Source organism: Vigna umbellata, chromosome 10, assembly GCF_029865625.1.
Source record: "Vigna umbellata cultivar VRB3 chromosome 10, Vumbellata_1.0, whole genome shotgun sequence".
NCBI classification, from domain to species: domain Eukaryota; kingdom Viridiplantae; phylum Streptophyta; class Magnoliopsida; order Fabales; family Fabaceae; genus Vigna; species Vigna umbellata.
The window spans coordinates 3,294,383-3,304,323 of NC_142174.1; the positions used below are offsets into that span (position 1 = coordinate 3,294,383).

Below are 9,941 nucleotides of genomic sequence, written 5' to 3' on the forward strand. Positions count from 1 at the left end.
AAAATTCAATCAAATAGAATAACATGTTTTCTCACTCTTCATCCTCTTCTATCTTCTATCAATAAAAAATAAACTATTCCTGTCAAATTTTATTAAACATGCATTTTTCATTATTTCCATATAAACTATATATGCATAACTGTCAATCCTTTCGGTACTCTCACTAATACAAAATTCGCTTTTAAACTTGCATAATAAGCTTCGGTTTACACAAAATCAGAGTCTATCAAAACGCGGTGACATTTTTGTAGTTATAACGAACTTATACACCATGGTTCAAGGGGAACTAAGACATAAAACCTCTATAACCTCGGTTATAAAGACAACCAATGCCTAAAACCGTATAAAATTATCCAAAAACTAGCTTTTAGGCTCACAACTTTATTAAAAGAAGCTACTGCCTCGGTTCTCTGACCAATCGAAGCAAAAAACCCTGACAACTTTTTCAAAATAGGCCTACTGCCTCGGTTCTTTGACCAACCGAGGCGAAAATTCTGACATCTTTTTCGAAATAGGCCTACTGCCTCAGTTCTCTGACCAACCGAGGCTAAAAACTCTGACAACTTTTTGAAATTGGTCTACTGCCTCGGTTCTCTGACCAACCGAGGCAGTATGTCCTACTAGAAATTGACAACCTTTGATTTTGAACGTTTCATATCCCTTTTTTCAACCTCTACTGCCTTGGTTCCATTTTAACCGATGTCATAGGCCCTTTATGCCTCGATTTAACCACGAACCGAGGCCTATAGTTAGTAGATATTTTCAAATTTTGCATTTACAATTTTTTTTGAATTTTTTCTAGCAGGTTTACGCATCGGTTTTATTTATAACCGAGGTAATAGCCTCTTTGATGGTTATATTCCAAATCCATAACACAGTAAGCACATTTTCACTCTTCTTCTTCTTCCGTCAAAGAGTAAACGCGAATTGCAGCTTCGCAATCGCGTGAACAACGTTTCCTTGCTGCTCCACCGCCTCTACCTCAACCACTAGCTGCTGCCGTTGGCTGCCATCGCTGCCTCCACCACTAGGCTTCGCCGCTTCCTCCACCACTGGCCACCATCGTAAGAAATTTTATCCTAATGTTCCTTTTTCTTCCTCGCGTAACCATTCTCTCTTTCAGGCGAAGTTGTTGTTTTGTAGCCTCCATTTCTCTTGCACGAGTGTTTGGTGTGGTCTCCATCTTCGTTGGCTCCATTTCTGTCGCGTGAACGATTCTCCCTTCATTTCTCTCGCGCTAACATTGTTCGTTGTCGCCACCTACCATTCGTCGCCGCCACTAGTTGTTCGTCGTCGCCTTCGACCGTTCGTCACTGCCTTCGATTGTTCGTTATGGCCTTCATCCGTTTCTTTGTCGCCTCCATTGTCCATTGCAAATAAAAAAATTATTTTGAATAGACAAAAGATCCTATTTTCTGAAAAAAAGGCATTTATCGCTTCGGTTCAAAAGAAACCGAAGCAAAAGACCCCTACATACTACCTTAGTTCCGAACCGAGACAAAAAGGCTACCCCTTTTTGCTTCGCCTGTATATACCTCGGTTCATGAACCGCTACGTATAATCGAAAATAACCAGTGTCGTTTTCCTTTACTGCACTAGTGTTTATACCCATAGTCTAATATAGATATTTGATGTAATATTAATTCATTACAAGAAAAATCACAATTATATATGGCTAAAATCCATGTATAACCTCCAAAATTAATTTGTATATAAAGTGGTGTTACATACGAACAAAAATATATATGTAAAAGAGGCATAGGTAAGTTAAATACGAATATATACGTATGTAATTACATACGGAGGTATTCATATGTAATTAGATATGGATATATCCATATGTAATTATGTATGTAATTACATACAGATATATCCGTATGTAAGTACATACGAATATATCTATATGTAATCATGTCAGAGAATGGTAGGTCAGTAATAGACCTAGACATTTTATACATTCACACAATTGATATATAGAGTAACTCTTAACCCACAAACAACCATTTCACATACATTAAACCAACAAACAAGCATTTAATATTAATACATAATAATATTGTTTACATGATTGTCAATTAGAACAAATAAGTTCTAAACTATATAAATAAGTTTTAAAGTCATACATGCACTACTCTAAACATGACTAATATTGTTTACATGATTGTCCATTAGAACAAATAAGTTCTAAACTATATAAATAAGTTTTAAAGTCATGCACTACTCTAAACATAACTAATAATCCCGATAATCTTTTTCATCTTCTGCTTGCACTACATGAAAACAGTTGGTTACCTGCAGGTTATTACATATGAATTCAAATCCGTATGTAATACAACTATACATACAGATATTACATACAAATATTGGGAAATATGTTACACACCGAAATATCACTAGTACAAAAACAACTTATAACGTCACACGTTTAACGTTCAACCACTGAATAGCCAACGTTAAAAATAACTGGTGACATTTATGTAAATAAATGCAATTATTAAACGTCGTTTAGAATTGTAATTCGACATAAAATGATATAAAATGCCGAATTCCCCAGTGTTAGACGTCAAAAGGTTAGTGAATTCAATAAAAATTTGAGCGAGAGATTGAAAATTCATTCACTTTATTTTAGCGCGCGAGACTCTCTTCTCTTCTCAAACTTTTCTCGAATGAAGTTTGATGACTATCATATGTAATCTTTCTTTCATTTGATACAAATGTATTTTATGTATGATTTTCATTTGTTTGGACCGATTATTTTCGTGTTTTTGTTCTTCGTAGGCGCATTCTTCTTTCTTTATCACGGGTGGCGACACTTTATTCCAACGAACCCACCTTTTGAAGGTTAATTTTCGTTTTCGTTTTGAAGAACTTATTTGTTGAACTTGTTTGTTTTTGTTGTTGTTTGATTGAACTTGTTTATTGTTGATACTATGTTCATAGTTCTTGCTTTATAAAATACCAAAAATTGAAATTTGTTGTTTTTCTACTTTTTAGGTCTCGTAGAGTTGTAAAAAAGGATCACAATTAATTAAAAAAACAAAAAAAAAGTGATTAACATCGTATATTAACAAAATTCGACGTTAAGTTAACGTCGTATATTGACAAAATTCGACGTTAACTTAACCTCAATTTTTTTAAATTTGACGTCAATTTAACGTCTGCTGATATGATGTCGTTCGCGAATTCGTCGTTAAAAGCCCAAAATATTAGACGTTATACATGATTTTTGTACTAGTGTATCCATATGTAATGGGAAAAATCTTTTACATGCAGAGTTTTCGTATGTGCGAAGTTTCCTAAGGATAGATCCATATGTAAGTGGATAAAACCTTTCTTGCTGATATTTCATACAGATTTAAAAAAAACAATTAAAAAATAAAATTGAAACTGCCGTAAAACCTAAAAGGAAATCTCGCAATTTTCCCCTCTCTCTTGACAAAACTCATTTTTCTCTCTTGCTCACAGAGAAGTTGTCCCTTCGACTCTCCCAATCACGAGATTGCCTTTCTCCCTCTTGCTCACATAACTGGGATCTGTTGTCGTAGCGACATTTTGATCGAGTTGCCATCAGTGTTTCTTCGTTGACATTGCCATCACGAGTTGTGTAGAATCACATTTGATTTGTCGTTGAGGACCGAAGGCAGTGAGTAATCAAAGATTTGAGATTTTTTTGTGTTTTTGTTTTCTCTTGTTATTGTTACATTGACCTATTTTTGGTTGTTGTTGGTTGGAGGTTTAAAATCGCGATTTAGGAAACCCTGGTTGGTTTCTTCGAATTGGAAGAGATAAGCTCGAGCTGCAATTGCCTTGTAGATAGTTACATACAACAGACACAAACATCTTCTACTCAGCAACCAATTGTAGAAGACATTTTTATCCTCCAAACGGAAGTAGCAACCCATGATGAACAACTTTGACAAATGACCTCTCAATTTCAAGGCTTTATTGGCGCCATAATGTAGTCAAATTTTGCAAAAAATCAAATTTTGCATTATTACTAAAATCAAGACTAAATGTATAGTCAAAAAAGGGTGTTGATGGTAATCAAGAATATATCAGATATAAGGTATTAAATACTGATAACATTTATTCAAAGACTTTCTCAAATCCTTAAATCTTCCATTTTTTACTAGTGTGTCTTACAATGCTTTAGTTTGATTCAATCCTTGTTGACTAAATCCATGAAAAAAAAACTTGGTTTCTATATGCTTGCTTCTACCATGAGACACAAGATTATTGGCCAAATCTATGGGTGATTTACTTTCCCCAATAACTCTACAGTATTACCAACCTATATAGTCAATTAAGGTCCCTCATGCTTTCTATTGAGAATGACAACTCATCTTCTTTAGATATCGACTAAAAGACTTATGTTCCTATCACACCTAAAAGTCTCATATCACTTATAAATCAAGGTCAAACACATTTTAAACACTTCTTTTCCTTCTACAAAAATATAGACTCTGAAGTGAATAATACATCATATATATAATGATTGCTAAGAGGGATTGGTTTTCTCCCAAGTGTTATTTTACTTTTTTATCATTTGAATAAACTATTTTATTTGCAAAGGTCTAAAACTCCTTACTCATTGTTTGAGCATGCTCACACATAAGCCGAAACATGCTCACACATTAGCTGTGATTGTTTAGAAATATATGACAAAATTATTGCAACGTTTTTAATAATGTAGTTGTATCTTTTCATGAATCAAAATTATTTGATGCATCAAAACTCTTCCATAAAGTATGTTATGATGCTATTAAGAATCCAATATAAGTGTAACATATAGATTGCTTAAAAATTAGAAAATAAAAAAAACCATAAATAAATTATTTTAATTTTTTTTTATCAAAAGTCATATATATATATATATATATATATATATATATATATATATATATATATATATATATGTATATATATAAAATAAATTGTTAGGTTGTTCAAATTGAATTTCACCTACTAATATAAACACGATATTCTTTGAATATTTACTTTTGGATCACAAGATCTCCAATAAAGGTATATATAACAAATTGTTAGCTTTTTCATTCATCTGCACTTAGCTTGGAAACATATCAGAACACGTAGAATTTTGCAAGAAATTAAATTTTGCATTAATTATTGAAATCAAGACTAAATGAATAGTAAAAAATGGACGTTAATGCTAATCATGAATATATCAGATATAAGGTATTAAATACCGATAACATTTATTGCAGATAATTTCACAGTCAGGATATAAGAAGGTACCAACAATTACAAATCCATTTGAAGCAGTTGTTTGTTTATCAACTAATCTTATGCATGTACATGATGACAATGGTTGTACGTTATTCATCTTTTCTCATTGTCTTGGTATTTCTTCAAAACATTTCCTTTTCAAAAGCCCTTAAAAGCAGTTTCAGTGTGGAGATGATCCACCGTGATTCACCAAAATCACCATTTTATCGTCCCACGGAAACCCATTTCCAACGAGTTGAAAATGCCATTCTTCGTTCCATCCATCGTGCTAATTACTTCAACCTAGACTCAAACGATGTTGAGAGCACTGTAACACCAGTTTCAGGAGAATTCCTGATGAACTATTCAGTTGGAACTCCCCCAGTCCAAATCCTTAGTATAGTTGATACTGGTTCAAACTTAATTTGGATGCAATGTCAACCTTGTGAAAACTGTTACAAACAAGACAGACCCATATTTGATTCTTCAACTTCAAGGACATACAGTAATATCCCTTGTGTTGCTGCTGAATGTCTGAGTGGGACACATACTTTCTGCAATTTTAACGATGGAAAACACTGTACATATAAAGTGACTTATGGTGATGGATCAACTTCAGAAGGAGATTTCAGTTGGGACACCATTACTCTAACTTCCAGTACTAAAAATGTTCCTGTAGCATTTCCCCAAACTGTGATTGGATGTGGACACAACAACTATGGAATCTTTGCTGAGCAAAGCTCTGGCATAGTTGGCCTTGGAAACGGACCTTTCTCACTTGCAAGTCAGTTAAAACCTAAAACAGGTGGAACGTTTTCCTATTGTTTGACGCCAATGTATGAAGGAGAACCAAAACCTAGCTATCTCCATTTTGGAGATCGTGGTGAGGTTATTGAAGGTACCGTTTCAACCCCTTTATTCATAAACATAGCACGGCCGTCCATGTACTACGTGGTGATGGAAGCAATCAGTGTGGGAAGCAAGAGAATAGAGTTTCCCAGAAATGGTGAAGATGGAAACATCTTTATTGACTCAGGGACAACGATCACTTATTTGCCAGATGAGGTTTACTCAGGTTTGGAAGGAGAAATGGTAAATTTAGTTAATTTACCTCGTACTAATAGCCCACAAAAAGGTTTGAGGTTGTGCTTCGAAATTACACCTGGTGAAGAATATCATATACCAACAGTGTTTGCACATTTTAAAGGTGGTGGAGCTGTGCAATGGCATTCTATCAACACCTTTGCCAAGGTCACGGAAACTATTATATGTTTGGCTTTCCGTTCAGGTTTTGAAGCCATTTTGGGGTATTTGGCACAGCAGGACATCTTGGTTGGCTATGACACACAACATAACACAGTCACCTTTCTCAACACAGATTGTACCTCCGAGTTATAGAAATTTCGATGAAATAGAATAACATGTTTTCTCACTCTTCATAGTCTTCTATCAATCAAAAATAAACTTGTCCTCTCAAATTTTATTAAACGTGCATGCTTCATTATTTCCAGATAAACTATATAAGCATCACCTACTCTCTACCCATAAACTACAAGAAACCCCTAAACTACCCATAAATACCTCCCTTACAAATCCTTGAATTGATTTTGGTTCTCTGACCAAATTCGTTCCACACCTTTAATTAGATTTTTAATTCTCCCTTATTTAATCATTGAGTGGAAGTAAATAGATTTAGAGTTTCCTTTTCTAGCAATTTGTTCTTAGATTTTTGTGTCATCACTGATTTTTCATTGAAATTTACCATCCTAAGCCCACTGGAAAATTTCATTCTCTCCAATTTCCTCTCACAATCTATATCCCTTTCATCTTCTATGATTTACATGCTTAGTTTTCTTTATAATTCCCTACTTAAGTATATTGATATGGCTGAATTCATCTTTGATCCAAATTTATATTCAATTTTAGCCTTTTTTTAGCTTTTCTTCCAAAGCTACCATGTCATTCCCATTTGTTGTAATCTACTCCATTTCGAGTTAACTAATTCAGTGATTCCCTTGTCCATATGTTTCATTCTTAATCGATCACAGTGTTTACCATGTGACAAGTAAACTAGAATATGACTTCCACATGTTATTTGGTGGTTGAAATAATGTTTTATATTATTTCGAAAAAAAGGCAAGGATGAAATTTGGTGATTGAAAACATGTTTTACATTATTTTCAAAAAAAAAAGGCAGGGATGAAATAAATATATATTTAGTTTATGGACAAATCAGTTTTTTAAAATAGTTTGAAGATAAAAAATATATTAAACACTTTATTTCTAACTGTATAATTTAATTTATCTCTACTTAAACAATAATATTATTTATTTATTTATAATTATATAATTTAATTTATCTCTACTTAAACACTAATATTATTTATTTATAATTATATAATTTAATTTATCTCTAATTACACATTAATTTTATTTATTTGTTTATAATTATTACATTTAATTTATTTTTAACTACGTATTGGTCATGTTTATTAATTTAAAATGATGTCATGTAATCCATCTTAAGTTACATTATAGTCTTCTATATTAATTTATAATTTTCATTTAATTTATCATTAATTACAAAGAATCCTAGTTTATTTATCATATTTATAATTGTGTTATTTAATTTATCTCATCCTCTATATTAATTTATAATTTTTGTTATTTTATTTTTCAGTGATATATTGATCTATATCGAATTATTTATTTAAAGTTCTTTCTTTAATTTTTATTTTGTTTTATTTTATATTATTTTTAACATGATTTTTCATAATTAAATATGTATAAAGTTAAAATACAAATAAAGCAAGAGTAAATAATTTTTTACTCAGAGAAATTGGATAAATGAAAGTAATTTATGTGCTTTATTATTACTTGTATCAATGTGTATAGATTATTCATTAACACAAAAATGACATATTTTAACAATAAAAAAGATGTAACCAACCTTGGTCGAGTTGTTTCGACCTTGGTTGAGCTGTAACCTACTTTGACTGAGCTATATCCATTCTTAGCCGAATTATATCCGATCTTGAGTATATTAAAGTGACAATTTTGAAATTCTTAAGAGATATGACATCAATTATTCGTAGAACTGAGACATAAAGGGTTTATCGGATTCATTTTCAACCGAAGTCATATGTCCTTTTCAAATAAATAAATAAATAAATAAAATATCAATTTTGAAACTTTTGATACACTTTTAGACTTCAGTTTTGTGTTAACTGAGTTCAAAAGAGGTGAATGACTTTGGTTTCTTTGTAACTGAGGTCTCGAAGTTCGTGGACAATAGTTTAAATAAACAATAATTACTTATAAAATTGTAAAACTGACTAGAGTAACTACACATAACCCAAAAATTGTTTGAATCACATTTTTAACACCCCTCTTGATTCAAAATTTTACAGACAAAAATCAACTACATTTAAAGACTTTCACTCGTTAAACCTTCCAATTTTCAAAGTTTTTCTCAACTCCTTAAATCACCAATGCAGTAATGTGAAACTACAACAGTTATTTTCGCCTATCCGCAGTGGTTCCACAACCGAGATATATATAGGCGAAGAAAAAAGTGGTAAGCTTTTTGCCTCGGTTCAACTACAACCGAGGCAATAGAGCTTGTGAACCGAGGCAGTAGAGGGGGGGGGGGGGGGGACTTCTCCCTTAGTTATGGTTGAATTGAGGCAGTAGATGTTTTTCGTCAACATTTCTGCCTCGATTGTGGCCAAAATCGATGCCATAAAGGGTTTTCTGCCTCGGTTATGGTCAGAACCGAGGCGTATTCTAGGTGTTTTGTTTTACAAAACATGTCTGTTTCTACAATTAATCTCAAATACAGAAACAAACCTACATATTTTAAAATTGTCCAGAACAGTCCAAAAGCATATTTTCAATGAAAATTATAATAAATCATAAATCAATTCAATGTACATAAAATTATAATCATAAATCAATTTAGAAGCATAAATCAAACCAATGTAAAAAGTTAACCTAATTATAAATATGCTAATGTAGAGCTAACTATATCCTAATATCTACATACTATGATAGAGTTGAATTACATATTTTGCAAGTGCTTTCCCTATGGATTTAAGGGACTTGTTTGGAATTGGAGTAGTAGAATTAAATCTCTGCATAAGACATAATGATTTCAATTAGTGTATACGAATTCTAAAGTATAGATAAAAAAAAATCAATAAAATCAAATATTACCATTTCTCATCCACTTTTAACATGGACATGAATAATGGTCATCATCTAATACATGATGTAGTAACCCCACTCATATGACCCGCTTTGTATATTACACTACAATATATATCATAATTATAAAATGTTAAGGAACATCACTGAAATGGTACAAAATGTAACAAAGTATGAATTAAAAGACCAAAACTTAAGGGCCAACCATGCAAGCTTTTTAGCTTTAGCAGTTGATCTCCTAGACAACATCATATATGTTGTAAGGGAACTATTAAAAAAATTGCATTAGAATACATTTATATAAGGAAGAAAGTCCAGACATTGAGGTTCTTACCAATCTACTACTTGTCTGAAAGGGTTGAGAAGAGATTTGTGCAGTGAACAAAATCATACAACTATGTTCTTCGTTATGAAAACCACAAGTAGCTGCCAATGATACCTGAAATTGGTAAAAACTTAATTGTTATATACTAAAATCACAAATGAAACTTTAAAATTTAAAAATTTCA

General features: G+C 32.1%; 1 pseudogene; it reads left to right on the forward strand.

Annotated features, from left to right (window-relative positions):
• The first annotated feature begins 5,325 nt into the window (after positions 1 to 5,325).
• On the forward strand, positions 5,326 to 6,624 carry LOC148191661 (aspartic proteinase CDR1 pseudogene; annotated as a pseudogene).
• Positions 6,625 to 9,941: the final 3,317 nt, after the last annotated feature.